The sequence below is a fragment of the Osmerus eperlanus genome, chromosome 5 (genome assembly GCF_963692335.1).
Source record: "Osmerus eperlanus chromosome 5, fOsmEpe2.1, whole genome shotgun sequence".
Taxonomy (NCBI): domain Eukaryota; kingdom Metazoa; phylum Chordata; class Actinopteri; order Osmeriformes; family Osmeridae; genus Osmerus; species Osmerus eperlanus.
This window is the reverse complement of record NC_085022.1, coordinates 1,265,677-1,282,673: the sequence shown is the minus strand read 5'-3', so window position 1 is coordinate 1,282,673 and position 16,997 is coordinate 1,265,677.

The following is a 16,997-nucleotide window of genomic DNA, read 5'->3' as shown; positions in this document are numbered from 1 at the left end:
CTCTCCCTCTCTCTCTCCTTCTCTCTCTCTGTCTCTCTCTAAAACTACACTAGACAGGAAACTAGAAATGATTTTGTACTGGTAGATTACCTTTTTTAAGGGAGGCATTTGTTGAGAAACAAGAGGACGTTTGTTAATAAGAGAAGTCAAAAGGGAAGGATTACACGCCTGGAGCTCTCTTGAGGGTGAGGGTTAGGGTGAGGGATAGACCTGTTGGCTGTTGGACCTTTCTGTCACCAGGAGATACTGATCTGGTCTAACAAGGCGTCTCAAAGGATCACAGATCTGGTCTAACAAGGCGTCTCAAAGGATCACAGATCTGGTCTAACAAGACGTCTCAAAGGATCACAGATCTGGTCTAGACATGCAGAAACAAAAGGGATTTGCTTCCACAGCCGCCACGCAAATTTGTCACAGGTGTGTTTGTCACATTCTATTATCTGACTTGATTTAATACCTACTACTTTCAAATTATTTTAGTATTTTTTATAGTAAAGACGTTGACCCATCCATGAGAACATAGTTCAGACTCAAACCTAACCCCCTAACCATTACTACATATTTCCAGTCTTTGTGTCGTTGCTGCTGCAGTGAAGTGCTTACGTTCTCTAGTCTCTTCTATCTGTGTGGGTTTCTGCGGGGGTGTTAACACATAAAAAAGACTATATGGATTTTTCTTGCTGTAAAAGCAAATCATCTAGGCAGCTCCCTGTTAGACTATCGTGCTTGGTTATTAGCTCGGCTGTTGGAACTTCTTATTCTGTCCTGTCAGAGTGACTGCTTCTGTCTGACTGGCTTCATGGCTTTAGGCTGCCGGCGTTAGCTTTCAGATCTTATTTTGCTTTCGACTCAGAAAACTAAATAAGAAAGCAGACCGTAATTGGCCTTAACACGTTATCCCCAACGCGTGAATTACCCCAAGTCTTCACTAGATGGAGCCCCAAACCATCTTGAGTGTCTTTTTCCCCCAGACATTTGCCAGACGTGCCCCCCAAACGTCTGGAGCTGGTGTTCCTGTTCCACCTGTCGTGTGATGGACCAGAAGCTGTGTTGTAGCTGCGCTGGCCTTCTAGCAGAACACAGCAGCCCCTCAACACCTGTGCCAGCAGTCCTGCTCTGCCGCTGTTCCAGCAGTCCTGCTCTGCCGCTGTGCCAGCAGTCCTGCTCTGCCGCTGTGCCAGCAGTCCTGCTCTGCCGCTGTTCCAGCAGTCCTGCTCTGCCGCTGTTCCAGCAGGCCTGCTCTGCCGCTGTTCCAGCAGTCCTGCTCTGCCGCTGTTCCAGCTGTCCTGCTCTGCCGCTGTTCCAGCTGGCCTGCTCTGCCGCTGTTCCAGCTGGCCTGCTCTGCCGCTGTGCCAGCAGTCCTGCTCTGCCGCTGTTCCAGCAGTCCTGCTCTGCCGCTGTTCCAGCAGGCCTGCTCTGCCGCTGTTCCAGCAGTCCTGCTCTGCCGCTGTTCCAGCTGTCCTGCTCTGCCGCTGTTCCAGCTGGCCTGCTCTGCCGCTGTTCCAGCTGGCCTGCTCTGCCGCTGTTCCAGCAGGCCTGCTTTGCCGCTGTTCCAGCAGGCCTGCTCTGCCGCTGTTCCAGCAGGCCATCTTCTTTGTTTTGCTGCTTGTTATGGCGTGAGACACTGCCAGATAAGGGTCACCCACTCACTCATAATGGAAAACTCCTTCACAGCCTGGGTCCCTGCCTTGATCAGGTGTGTCACAGCCTGGGTCTCTGCCTTGATCAGGTGTGTCACAGCCTGGGTCCCTGCCTTGATCAGGTGTGTCACAGCCTGGGTCTCTGCCTTGATCAAGTGTGTCACAGCCTGGGTCCCTGCCTTGATCAGGTGTGTCACAGCCTGGGTCTGTGCCTTGATCAGGTGTGTCACAGCCTGGGTCTCTGCCTTGATCAGGTGTGTTGTCAAAACCAGCTGAAGCCTCATCACATGTCTGAAACTATCAACATCAGTACTAATTCTGACATCTTTGGGCAGCCTTTAATCTGGGACAGTTTAGCTGCCATGACAACCTTTAATCCACATGGAAACTGGGCGCCACACCATCTCTGGAGGGGCACAACCTCTGTGATGTTACGCAATAATGATGGTGACACAAAATGTAAGAATAGCACAACCAGATGAGAGCTGCACATTTTCAGAGAGAGAGAGAGAGAGAGAGAGGAGAGAGAGAGAGAGAGAGAGAGAGAGAGAGAGAGAGAGAGAGAGAGAGAGAGAGAGAGAGAGAGAGAGAGAGAGAGAGAGAGAGAGAGAGAGAGAGAGAGAGAGAGAGAGAGAGAGAGAGAGAGAGAGAGAGAGAGAGGAGAGAGGAGAGAGAGAGAGAGAGAGAGAGAGAGAGAGAGACGAGAGAGAGAGGAGAGAGAGAGAGAGAGAACGATTGGTAAGTGAGACTACGATCCTCATCATCATCACGCTGAACCGACACACCACCCACTGCAACTCTCATTTTAATTAGCTGTCAAAAAATAACTTTGGCACCTCCTTCAGAGCACGCTTTGCCCCTGACCCTCCTGCCCCCAGCGAGGGCCCGGGGGTCCCGCGGCCACACGCTGGTGGAGCTGCTCTCTGCGTGGGCCCCGGCACGGGATCTCTCCGCCTGGCTGTGTCCTCACGCTGGGCTGGATGGCGTGGGCTCTCCTCCTGGCTGTGGCCTCACGCTCGCTCACGCTGGGCTGGATGGCGTGGGCTCTCCTCACCAGGCTTTATGTAAAGGGGACGTAGGAGGGAGAGCACGTTGTAGAGGCTCACGAGAGGAACGCTGGAAATGTGATCTGAGTGAGAGGAAGACTCTGGACCAGCAGGGAGACATGCAGCTAGAGACACTCTGGACCAGCAGGGAGACATGCAGCTAGCTAGAGACACTCTGGACCAGCAGGGAGACATGCAGCTAGAGACACTCTGGACCAGCAGGGAGACATGCAGCTAGCTAGAGACACTCTGGACCAGCAGGGAGACATGCAGCTAGGGACACTCTGGACCAGCAGGGAGACATGCAGCTAGAGACACTCTGGACCAGCAGGGAGACATGCAGCTAGAGACACTGGACCAGCAGGGAGACATGCAGCCAGAGACACTCTGGACCAGCAGGGAGACATGCAGCTAGAGACACTGGACCAGCAGGGAGACATGCAGCCAGAGACACTCTGGACCAGCAGGGAGACATGCAGCTAGAGACACTGGACCAGCAGGGAGACATGCAGCCAGAGACACTCTGGACCAGCAGGGAGACATGCAGCTAGAGACACTCTGGACCAGCAGGGAGACATGCAGCTAGCTAGAGACACTCTGGACCAGCAGGGAGACATGCAGCTAGAGACACTCTGGACCAGCAGGGAGACATGCAGCTAGAGACACTCTGGACCAGCAGGGAGACATGCAGCTAGAGACACTCTGGACCAGCAGGGAGACATGCAGCTAGAGACACTCTGGACCAGCAGGGAGACATGCAGCTAGAGACACTCTGGACCAGCAGGGAGACATGCAGCTAGAGACACTCTGGACCAGCAGGGAGACATGCAGCTAGAGACACTCTGGACCAGCAGGGAGACATGCAGCTAGAGACACTCTGGACCAGCAGGGAGACATGCAGCTAGAGAGACCATGATGGGTTGCAAGCATTCTTTTTTTATGACATACAGAAAGAATGTCAAAGTTTTCAATATAAATAGACGTCTGAACATGTTCAGTCTGAAACTGAAACCCTTGGTCTCCATAATGTCAGAGTAGCGCACCTGTAGTTAGGCCCAGTCTACTGCTGGGTGGACTGTGTATTCTACCTCCTCACGGGTATCACTACTGCAACCTGGGAAGACAATTTGTTAAATTCCTTCCCATTCCCTTCCTCATCCACCAATAGGTGGCAACGTGAACACAGCCCTCTCCCGGCCAATGGGAGAGACCGTGAAGGAAGGAGAGAGGGACAGAGAGAAAGAGAGGGAGAGCAACAGAGCGGAGATAAAAGTATGAGCGAGAGAGAGGGATGACGGAGGCAGGAGAGAGAAGGTGTGAGCAGGAGAAGCCACAGGTAGGAAGGGCAGGCGAGTCTTGTTGCTTCAGCTGGGGTTCAACACTTCCTGGATTGGGTGATGCTGTCCCATATTGGGTAAGCCAGAGAGAGAGTGTGTGTGTGTGTGTGTTCTGGTGGTGGGAGAACCAGAAGCAGGCACAGAGCAAGCAGCTTGTCCAGGAAACATGACCAGGCGAGGGGGGCGAGAGGCTTCCTCTTTGAGGGGGTTGCAGGGTGAGGAAGCCAGCTAGGAGACCCTCCCCCCAGCTCGCGTGTGACTGGAGCGCAGGAGAAACACTTTCAAAGCTGCAGCCCTACAGGAGTGCACTTCCTGGTGAAGAGCTGAGCGACTTGCCGACAATCACAACTGAGGAGGAGTGAACCGTTGACCTGGGGAAAGTTACCAGTGACTTGCGGTCGTGTGTGAAAAACTAAATGTGTGAAAAACTATACAGAGACACTGAAGAGTAATTGTCAATTTCCTGTTTTTCCCCTCACGTTCTCCTCCTCCTTCTGCTGGGGGGAAGCACAGTAAGTTGTTGAGGATTTTTTGTCGGTAATGGCTTATTGCTGCCCTGCCTGGGGCTGTGTGGACTGTGCGCCTTGCGAGAGCCGAGAGGAGGGCTCGTAGGAGAGCTGTGTGTGAAGGAAGCACGGGGAGAAGCAACCCAGCAGCCATGGAGACTCCTGGGGGGGAGCAGGGAGCTGGAGCTAGCCCCTTCCCCTCCAACTCTGCCCTCTCCTCCTCCTCCTCCTCCTCCAGCGCCGAGCTGCCGTCCGCTGCCCCGCCTGCCCGCTGTGCCCACAGCAGGACCTTCACGGGACTGAGCATGTTCTGCAGGAGGTGAGTGAGCCGTGTGGAAGCTCAGCTGTCTCCGGTGTTACCTCCGCGCTGCAGCAACCTCTCTGCCACTTTAGGAAAGCGTTACGTGTCCTCTGAATCACCGCCTCACAACCTACACAAAGCAGTTATGGAACGTTTGCAGTATGTTCCAGTCATTGTGCACTTTTTTTACATTTGATGTATCCTAGTAATTCTTGCTGTGGTGTCGTGTCTAAAAACTGCTCGTTTCATACCAGTGGCAGCAACACAAACTACTGATAGTAGTCACTGGGGTATGACATGACATCGACATGTGTTGATGTGAGAGTTTTATTTTCATTGGACAGCAGTATCTTTCAAACTTCTCCAGCACCCATTCACTAGGGCCAAATCATTGATCCAGTAAAATCACTATGTTCAAATGACCAGTAATGTGGGACAAGTTGGGCTTCTATAGAACATCCAGGGAGCCGGACTAGGGCCACAGGTCTGTGCGTGTGGGAACAGACAGTGAACAAGCAAGTCAACAGTTTAATTTCTCTTACAGTCTCAGTTGAAACATGTTTAAAGACTTTTAGGGCACATGTACAATGTATGTTTGTTTTTTTAAAGTGGTAATCTGTAAGCTCCTTTGTTCATTAACGTCCTGAGACGAGTTTAAGTCAGGTCGAAAGGGGGATAAGGTTGAGAGGTTGTAAAGGGTTAGCAGAAGTATTTAGATGGCCTTCTATCTGTTGACCTAAGGTGCTGACTGCCTTGTGGGATTGGTTGCCCCTTGGAGGATCAGTGAGGCATCTCATATGGCCTTTTTATCTATACGATGGAAATTAGTGTGAACGGGGGAGTATATCTGGAGACATGAAATCTGGTGTGACTTAAATATGCTGTAAAGCATGAGTTCCTGAAAGCATGTGCAAAGCTCTAAAACGTTGTCGCACTGAAATGTGGAGTTAGACCGTTGAACAGTTTCTGTCCTGTTTTCAGTGCAGGTTTTGTATAGGCGGGGAAAAACCCAACCTATCTACGTCACAGAAACTTATCTACGTCAGATCACAGACGGTTGCATTCTGTTACTCAGCTGGTACGATGCAAAGACAAAGTAATTAACACATAAAACACTCAGAGACTGCAGGTAGGTCTGTTCTGATATCTGCAATTGATTTAGCTAGTGTTGCTGTTGTTGCTAAATTCAATAAATTCGAGGAGGCGGAGCTTCAGCTCCTTCAGGCGACACGCCCCCCCAGTCTCAAGCAGAGAAGACTGCTGATTTTCTCAAGATTTCAAATTCTAATTTAACATACTTGTCAGTGTTTTTTTTCATTCGAATTTGGATGGGTAGTTAACAACACATTCTTCTGTGGTGTGATGAACTTAAAACTCATTTTTAATTCCACTTTACAGCATATTTAAGGGTTAACGGTTTTTGGATTGGTTAACTGAGGTTTATGACTCCCTGACCTGGAGAAGGACATCAGGGCCTGGTTTCCGCTGGTTTCGACCGGTTTCGTTTGGTTTAGTTTGGTTTCGGCTGTCACGTTGTGTTAGAAGAATGTGACAGTAATCATATTGATGTCCTGAAAATTGATGTCCTCTGTTATGACCGGTCGCAGAGCGCTCTGTTTGCTAATGTACCGTACATAATAAATACATTGTATTAAGCTGGCATCTTGACTATTCAAAGTACACAGTATCGTCAGAATTTCCACCACAAACACCATATTGTAATCTTTCAATATGAGATCCTAGAAACGTATACTCAAGATGTTGTGAATTCAAAGGTAACAAGTGCATATTGAAATTTAATCCAGGAGTTACATTAATCTCGCTGCGATCTCCTGTGGTTTGCTAAATATAGCAGCCTTTAATGGATTGGTAGAGCAATTAATTAAAAACTGTCATTTTTAGGACCTTCTGGGAGTCCCTCTGATGCAGAGAAGGGACTTCAGTCTGACAGTCTCCGGTGATCTGAGAGGATCTGGGTGGAGGACAGAGGGAGAGGCCTTCAGGGTGGAGGACAGAGGGAGAGGCCTTCAGGGTGGAGGACAGAGGGAGAGGCCTTCAGGGTGGAGGACAGAGGGAGAGGCCTTCAGGGTGGAGGACAGAGGGAGAGGCCTTCAGGGTGGAGGACAGAGGGAGAGGCCTTCAGGGTGGAGGACAGAGGGAGAGGCCTTCAGGGTGGAGGACAGAGGGAGAGGCCTTCAGGGTGGAGGACAGAGGGAGAGGCCTTCAGGGTGGAGGACAGAGGGAGAGGCCTTCAGGGTGGAGGACAGAGGGAGAGGCCTTCAGGGTGGAGGACAGAGGGAGAGGCCTTCAGGGTGGAGGACAGAGGGAGAGGCCTTCAGGGTGGAGGACAGAGGGAGAGGCCTTCAGGGCTGCGTTTCTCTACAACCAGTTAAAAATTAGACCAAAACAGGTGGATGTCACCTTAGGCTTTTGCTTTGTGTGCTAAACCCTTCTATACGGTAACTTCCTGGATCTCTGTGGGTCTGGTATGGAGATGGCAGTACAGTGGTTTCTTCTCTACCTTGGCAGCAGTTGAGGGTGTAGGATTAGAAGGATTCTCCACAATCTTGAAGTTTAAGTTGGATATGTTCGACTCTGAAGTCTTTACAATGGAGTTTGCTCTGTTGATAGTGGTTGGGTGTTGGGGCCATGCACGTTGTAACGCAGTACTCCAGGATGATCACCTGGACTCAGTGACATGGAAGCACTGTTCTAGAGAACAGCATTTTCTGTCTGCATGATTGCGTCATTTAATGACTGGAGGGGCACGGAGTAGGAAGAACACTTCTGAATGTTTAAAGTCATTAGCAGTCAACTCGCCCAAAATGACAGCATGTAGGAAGTGGTCTGTTAAGCAATGCAGAAGAATCCTGCTCAGTTTCCACAACACTGTCTTCAACTTGTTCAACTGTTTGGTAGTCTGGTAAAAGGATAAATATGTTTTGCATAGGCAGTATAACAAAGATACTGTGTAAATATGATCATGGCAGGTCTGATTGAAACCAGCATGCAGCCACTTAAACTTTTCCTGTCCTTAGTACAGGAAGTGACCTTTACATTTAGTCATTTTAAAAGCAGTAGTTCATCTTCTGATTGCAGGATGACTATTAAAGATCCATCTTAGCACCAACAGCTCCCACACATCAAGCAGCCGTCCTTCTACCAGGCTGGGTCCTGGTCAAGGTGTCCCCCAGCATGTCCAGACCACCTTACGACCCTCTCCTGGCTCTGAGGGGGTCCTGGATGTGAGGGGGTCCTGGATGTGAGGGGGTCCTGGATGTGAGGGGGTCCTGGATGTGAGGGGGTCCTGGATGTGAGGGGGTCCTGGATGTGAGGGGGTCCTGGATGTGAGGGGGTCCTGGATGTGAGGGGGTCCTGGATCTGAGGGGGTCCTGGATGTGAGGGGGTCCTGGATGTGAGGGGGTCCTGGATGTGAGGGGGTCCTGGATGTGAGGGGGTCCTGGATCTGAGGGGGTCCTGGATGTGAGGGGGTCCTGGATGTGAGGGGGTCCTGGATGTGAGGGGGTCCTGGATGTGAGGGGGTCCTGGATCTGAGGGGGTCCTGGATGTGAGGGGGTCCTGGCTCTGAGGGGGTCCTGGATGTGAGGGGGTCCTGGATGTGAGGGGGTCCTGGATGTGAGGGGGTCCTGGATGTGAGGGGGTCCTGGATGTGAGGGGGTCCTGGATGTGAGGGGGTCCTGGATGTGAGGGGGTCCTGGATGTGAGGGGGTCCTGGATGTGAGGGGGTCCTGGATGTGAGGGGGTCCTGGATGTGAGGGGGTCCTGGATGTGAGGGGGTTTGGCCCAGGTCATTTATAAAAATGTTTCTTTCTGAGCTGAGATCATCACAGGGAGGTCTTATAATCCATATGACATCACTCCAATGATGGAAGTGCATTAAGGCTTGACCTACTGGTTTGGCCTGAAAGCAGGGAGGTGAACACATCTGTGTGATGCTTGTGTGATGCTTCATGACAGATACTGTGTGTACGGTAGAGTAATGTTGAGCCCTGGCCGGGGTATTGGCATGCACCTCACAGCACAATAAGCATCACCATACACTACAATACTGGACATGTATTACAAAAGTATAGTTACACTATAAATGCATTTACTTAAAATCTTGGTTGTGCCAAAACAGTATAACATCCAACATAGTATTAGTGTAACCAGTGGGGTCCTGTACTGGGGTCATCTATAAGATGACATCTGTATGGGAGTTGTGGTATCATAAGAGGCTAGACCACGGTGCGGGGTGTAGGGCAGTGCGTCCAAACCGGATAGAGCAGCAAAAGTGGGTTCAAACAAACAAACCGGTTTATTCACCAACAAAACAACGTAGGTCAGGAAGCAAAACATAAAATTACTTTGAGCACAAAAAGTTGCTCCTCGCATTGGATCCTACCAATGGTATCCTCAACTCAAAGTTCCTCTGGCATCAACCTCTGTTTGTGCCAGGTACGCTCTCTCCTGCTTGCTGTGTGTGTGTCCAGCCTTTTGTCCTCTCTCCCTCCCCCACCTGAGCTCCCGCCTCAATCAGAGGACTGAGGCATTGGCACCTGTCTGCGTGGTGCATTCTGGGAGGCGTAGTTCTCCCGTCAGCCATCTTGTGGCATGGTAGCCACTCACAGAGGGAAACATAGCGCCCCTGTACCACACCTCCTCTCGTGATGCCACAGTGTGTGAGGAGAAAGCTGTTCTGAGTTAACAGGTGATTACACACTGTTATAGACACTGTGGGATCAAGCCATGGTTCTCTAATGATGCAGAGACTTGATTTTATCTCTGCTTCAAGCCGCTGAACACACATCTAGCAGAGGAAGGTTATCTAGATAGCGCGGTATGCTAATAACTAGAAAATGAACAGTCCCTTCAGCTCAGCGGAAGCAGCAGTAAGACTTTTTGTTCGTTTATGGCGGACAAATCATTTGAGATGAAAATGCATTCCATACGAGCCTGCAGCGGTTAAAGAAGACTTGTGAGTATGTTTGCTATCGTCCAACCAGGGAGCAGTGAGGAGCATTCCTCCTCTCCCCAGGGCCCCAGTCTGCCCTCCTCTCCCCAGGGCCCCAGTCTGCCCTCCTCTCCCCAGGGCCCCAGTCTGCCCTCCTCTCCCCAGGGCCCCAGTCTGCCCTCCTCTCCCCAGGGCCCCAGTCTGCCCTCCTCTCCCCAGGGCCCCAGTCTGCCCTCCTCTCCCCAGGGCCCCAGTCTGCCCTCCTCTCCCCAGGGCCCCAGTCTGCCCTCCTCTCCCCAGGGCCCCAGTCTGCCCTCCTCTCCCCAGGGCCCCAGTCTGCCCTCCTCTCCCCAGGGCCCCAGTCTGCCCTCCTCTCCCCAGGGCCCCAGTCTGCCATGGCTGTTTACAGTTTTACTCCAAAGACGTAGTTTTCTTATAATATGTTTAACTCACAGAGTTGTGAAGAAAATGTCATAAATAGTATCTTGGACTTTATTGCAGGAGGTAAAAAATATGTCTTTGTTGGAAGATGACAGCAGAGTGTTTCCTGGTGCATGTTGTTCTCTCGATATGTGCCATCATGAGATCATTCATCTAAAGACTTGAAGAGGTTTGGGCTGAGAAGTCTGGTGTTTGACGCACACACACCATGTACGAAGTCCTCTTGATCATCTGTTGTCCTGTAAAAAGCATGAGAGTGTATTCGTGTGAGTGAGCAAGCATGTGCTTATCGGTGTGCAAATGTGACTGTGGTTACTGGATGAGATGGCTCTACCCTGGAGGAGGAAGGAGAGATGGCTCTACCCTGGAGGAGGAAGGAGAGATGGCTCTACCCTGGAGGAGGAAGGAGAGATGGCTCTACCCTGGAGGAGGAAGGAGAGATGGCTCTACCCTGGAGGAGGAAGGAGAGATGGCTCTACCCTGGAGGAGGAAGGAGAGATGGCTCTACCCTGGAGGAGGAAGGAGAGATGGCTCTACCCTGGAGGAGGAAGGAGAGATGGCTCTACCCTGGAGGAGGAAGGAGAGATGGCTCTACCCTGGAGGAGGAAGGAGAGATGGCTCTACCCTGGAGGAGGAAGGAGAGATGGCTCTACCCTGGAGGAGGAAGGAGAGATGGCTCTACCCTGGAGGAGGAAGGAGAGATGGCTCTACCCTGGAGGAGGAAGGAGAGATGGCTCTACCCTGGAGGAGGAAGGAGAGATGGCTTCTAAAAATAGGAAGTTAAACTTACCTCAACGCCAGGCGTAGGTAACACCTTCCTACTACTGGTTGCAGTTGCGTGTCTGTGTGCTTGTGTTCATTTGCATGTGCGTGTTTGCTTTTATGTAGTTCCTGAACTAAGCAGGCTGACCCGAGCACAGATCATTTGATTAGATTTTAGTGCGATGCAAATGATGCTGGGAGACCCAGACAGATATGACAAGTGGTTGGATATGTGTTTCTCTACTCAGCCAGCGTGGTACAGGGAGTCATGGATCTGTGTCTCTCCACTCAGCCAGCGTGGTACAGGGAGTCAAAACACACTGTCCTTATCCCCCCTGACAAGTGAATCATCCTAGTCTACGCTGTGGATAGAGAACACAACCTTTTTTTGCATATTGAAGAGGTGACTAACTCGGTGTGTCTTTTCATTCAATGGTGCTCTGCTAACTTGAAACTCTGACCTGAAATGACATTTCATTGGTTTTGGGTCGTGACTCTGTGACACTCGATTTAGTTTAGTATGACGCTGAAGACACATATTGAGGAGACTCTGATAATAACGAAAGAAAATGCCCTTTACTGTACCATTCTACTAACTGGTCCACCAGAACCCTCACACCCCATCCATGCCCCTGATGCACGCAGTGCTACCTGAAATACAAGGACAGGAGTAACCATGCCAGAGACCCACCATGTTGGTGGGTCTCTGGTGGGTCTCTGGTGAGTTTCTGGTGAGTCTCTGGTGGGTCTCTGGTGGGTCTCTGGTGAGTCTCTGGTGGGTCTCTGGTGAGTTTCTGGTGGGTCTCTGGTGGGTCTCTGGTGAGTTTCTGGTGGGTCTCTGGTGAGTCTCTGGTGGGTCTCTGGTGGGTCTCTGGTGGGTCTCTGATGGGTCTGTTATGGGTCACTGGTGGGTCTGTGGTGGGTCTCTGGTGGGTCTCTGATGGGTCTCTGGTGGGTCTCTGGTGGGTCTCTGGTGGGTCTCTGATGGGTCTGTGGTGGGTCTCTGGTGGGTCTCTGGTGGGTCTGTTATGGGTCACTGGTGGGTCTGTGGTGGGTCTCTGGTGGGTCTCTGATGGGTCTGTGGTGGGTCTCTGGTGGGTCTCTGGTGGGTCTCTGATGGGTCTGTGGTGGGTCTCTGGTGGGTCTCTGGTGGGTCTCTGATGGGTCTGTGGTGGGTCTCTGGTGGGTCTCTGGTGGGTCTGTTATGGGTCACTGGTGGGTCTGTGGTGGGTCTCTGGTGAGTCTCTGATGGGTCTGTGGTGGGTCTCTGGTGGGTCTCTGGTGGTGATGTTACACCTGTAGGTTGGTTTGGAAGGTTCCCAGTCATCACCAAGCTGGTGTAATATGATAATGCCATCTAGCACTCTGCCACCTGGCTCCTGAGTGACCATGGAGTGTGTGTGTCTGGTGTGTGTGTCTGGTGTGTGTGTGTGGTGTGTGTGTCTGGTGTGTGTGTGTGGTGTGTGTGTCTGGTGTGTGTGTGGTGTGTGTGTGTGTGTCTGGTGTGTGTGTCTGGTGTGTGTGTGGACAGCTGGTGTCTTCCTCTCCCATGAAGCCTCTACACAGGCCTACTGCTAACACCTGTGAGGACACCAACACGGACAGGACAGGAGTGTGTGTGTAAGTGTGTGTGTGTGTGTGTGAGTGTGTGTGGTGTGTCGGAGCCCTAAAAGAGATGCTAGGCTAACACACCACACACAGGCAAAATCCTAGCCTGCCCTCTGAACTGTGTGTGCTACAGCTAATGTACTGTCCTGCAAAGCATGCAAAGATGTCAAAACCTTCACACATACTGTCAGATACGCACTAATCATACACCGACAATTACCCCTAGTAATTAAATAAAAAACCACTTCTTTCTATTTAGCTCTACTTCCCCCTAGGCAAACTTGACTTGTATTGGATGAGATCAAACAAAACCTGAAGCTGACTATGAAGACCTTTATGCTGGTGTGTATGTTCACTCACACAGGCCTGACTGGGGGATTTTGCGTTCATGTGTCAGTGTGTGTGTGTGTGTGAGAGTGAGTGTGTGTGTGTCACTCTGGTGAGGCAGTCCGGACCCAGGGATTACACAGACCCATTTCCTGGGCTATCTTTGTCAGTGTGCTGCCCTGTTTCTATTAATACAGCAGGGTCATTGTCACAGAGTAAGGCACAGGAGTGTTTGGGGAGCAGGGCAAACACAGGAGGGCACCTCTCCTGTGTACTACTCTAGGAATGAGAAAACGACAAGAGGTTCGGACACTTTGGGGGAAAAGGTTGAGAGAGAGAGAGGTAGAGAGAGAGGTAGAGAGAGAGAGGTAGAGAGAGAGAGAGAGACAGGGAGAGAGAGATGGTGACGTCTAAGAAAGGAATGAAAGCGCGAACTACTGTTTTTTTGTATACGGGGGATATGGAGAAGAGGAGAGGAAGTTGGGACAGCCGCTGGAAGCTGACGGAGGAAGGGTGGAGGAATGGCGAGATAAAAGAAGAAGAGGATCTTTGAGGAGGAGAGGAAGAGGCTCTCCCCTGGAGGAGAAATGGAGAAACAGCTAAAGGATGTTCACATAGGAGCAGCACGGAGGAGGAGGTCATGAGAGTGCTGCTTCTAAAAATAGAAACAAGGAAGTTAAACTTGCATACCTCAACGCCACTCGTAGGTAACACCTTCCTCCTGTCCTTCCTCAAAGCTGCTGGCATCGTTTCTACACAAGCAGTAAAATCCCAAAAAACTTTTCTTACTTTGTACTGTAAAAAAAAAGCGAAGAAACATTTCAACCCACTAGATGGCAGCATTGCTACATACGAATAACATGCCCACTTTTTAGACACTTTTTACTTGATTTTCCAGAAAAAGATTCTTAATAGTTCACATTCATTTCATGCATTTAGACGATACTACAGATAATATATCTGTAGTACAAGTGGTCCTCTTTAAACGTCCTTTAATGTGGATTATTGCTATGATCTGTTTGACCTAATGACCCCTAATAAGACTCCTGAGTCTGTCCTCTCAACCAACCAGAATCTTCAAACCTGGGACAGCTTGTGGACCTAAATCATTCCTTGCCCTCAGTGTGTGTTTACAGATCTCGTCCTGCTAAGAACCAGACTAAAGCATTCAGAAGCCACGTCTATTTGTCCCCGCTAGTTGACAAGCAACAGGATACATCACTCTCTCCACGGCACAGTGTCAGTTCCCTAGAAACCTGAGGAGATACCGAAAGCATCGGGCAGTGGCTTCCCTTTGGCCCAGGAACTGGACGCATGCAAAGAGCCCAACACAGAGCCAGGAACAAAGAATGAATGTCCACCTCAGCCTGAACCAGGCAGTCTGGACCGGGTATCTACGGTCTAATCAGCATCTGTTCTGGTTTTGGCTGTGAAGAAGGCTCTTTACCCCAGGATAGGTTAACTCTGGCAGGGGGAGGTGCAGCGGTCAGGTAGCTGCTTGATACATGGTGTCTTCAGTATCTTCCCACGACTGAAAGTGAAGACACTTTTTTGGGGTAACTTTTTAGCGTGGCTTTTGTGAATAATAAGCTAAACTATAACACATGAGGAAAAAAGTGTCTTGAGAAAGAGGAAACCATTCATTTACATTTAGTCATTTAGCAGACACTCTTATCCAGAGCGACTTACAGTAAGTACAGGGACATTCCCCCCGAGGCAAGTAGGGTGAAGTGCCTTGCTCAAGGACACAACGTCATGTGGCACGGACGGGAATCGAACTGGCAACCTTCAGATTACTAGCCCGCTTCCCTAACCGCTCAGCCACCTGACTCCCATTCATTTAGGAAGGGACTATTAATTTAAAAGATCCTGGCTTTGAATTGGCTGGTCTGGTTACCATGCCCCCTGCTCCATGGTAACGGCAAAGCCAACCGACAGAATCCTATTCTCCACAAACCCCTGGTAATTAGATACATTTGGAAACACGTTTTGTGTTTCTCTAATTTGTAACACTGGTGGCAGAGCTGCAAGCAGATGATTATGAAGGGCTATGCTGTGTTTGTGAACAGTCCCAAGAATTGAAACGCAAAAGTTGTTACGTTTCAGATTACAATTCAAAATCGTTATAGGTTTTCTTTCTTTTTTTTGATTAAAGATAACTGATCCATAATGCAACAACTGAGGACCTTGAAGTGGTAATGAAGTGCATGCTGGGAGTGTTTGAGTGGAGCTTCCTGGCCTTGTTTCATCTCCAGAGGCTCAGTGATGAAGTGGACCTGAACAAAACACACCAGAACAAACCATCAGCTGTTCTCAGATCTCTGACATATAGACCCTCTTCCTATATGCTTCTATCCTATATCATTCATATATCTAGCAATATGGGTATACCGTGTACTGTATATATGGCTGTATGTGTGTATATAATGTGTATATATGGCTGTATAGTTATTATGTGTATATATGGCTGTGTAGTAGGGGTTCATTTGCATTTGAATTGCGATTCAGTCTTCTAGGGATTGATATCGATTCAAAAATTATAATTTGTTTTCTTTTTATAACAATATTTTGATTTTTTTATAACAAGAGTTTACTAAACTGCAAGAAAAACAATACATTTCAAGGTTTTGATGCATTGGGATTTTTTTCTTCAACACTTAACTGCCCCATCACAGTCAAATAGAAACAAGTAACACTAAACAGCAACCTGGAATCATATGTAAGCCTATATTGAATCGAAATTTGATAACAAATTAAACAAATCGTGAATTGAAAAAATCGTGAATCGGAAAAATCTTGAAACAATTTTTAATCGAATCGTGACCCCAAGAATCGAATCGTGAGGTACCAACAGATTCCCACCCCTACTGTGTAGTAGTATGTAATATGTAGTAATGGAAACGTGGTGGTTAGCAACCTGTTGACTGAAACTGTTACTTGATCCCGTATGTAGCTGTGAATAGCACCTTTTAATGATGATGGAAACAAATGCACTTTGAATCCTTTAATAAACATGTGATTGTTGTGTGCGGCGTCCGAGTGCATGTCTGGCTGTGTGCTTGAAACTGAGTTGTTTGTGTTTGTGTGTGGTCTAGCTCTCACGCTCCTGGCTTAGTGAGTTATCTCATCCAGTTAACACTCCTAGTTATTTAAAACAACAGCTTACTCCTCTCTCGTTCTGCCACTCTCCCCACTCTCCCCCTCCATAGATCACACACTGGCAGACCAGCGTGGGGGTGGGTGTGGATGGGGTGGGTGTGGATGGGGTGGTTGTTAATCGATCACATTGGACCTCCTACTTCTCCCTTCTTCCTCTCCTTCATCCTCCCTTCTCTATGGTAACGAGCGTGTGCTGGCTGTGCTTCACTACAGAGGAGATCTGGAGTGATTGAGTGCCTCACTCACAGGTTGTATACAACTACTTGTTTCTTAGAAGGAAAGTATTAGAACGAAACTGAAAGATTAGCCTATGTTGTATGTTTGTTGTACTCATTCGTTTTGCGAAAGCAGTGTTGTGATTTATAATCCTATTGCCTTAAACCTTTAAGGAACATCTCATCTTTAAATATTTAGGTTAAGTAATTTTGAATGGATTGTGCTTTATGTGCATGATGGTGTAGTTGTGTTTCTGTTTGAATGGTTCTAATCCTAGATGTAAAATTAGTTAAAATTAAAGCTTAAAATTGAGGCTCTATTGGGAAGCAGATCTTTTTAATATGTATTAACATTCACTGGAGAGAACGGTTTAGGATCTGTAAAAGTCTGTGAATTGATTTCCAACAAATCAGGGGGTTAGATCTGCATGATTTCTCCCCACACAAACACCTCTGAAACCAGCTACAGCTTTCAGAAAGCCTGGGGTTTATACTATATTATACTATGTTATACTATATTATTGAAAGGTCAGTTCAATTTCTTATTGAATACTTCTTAATATCTAAATTATTAATTTAAACTTGACTCAATTCAGCTCTTAAAGATAACACAAAATAACTGGTTTATGGATTATCTTTAATCTATGCCAATAATGTTCAGGTCTGGTTTGAAGTCTTCCTCGCCTCATAAGAGTGAAACT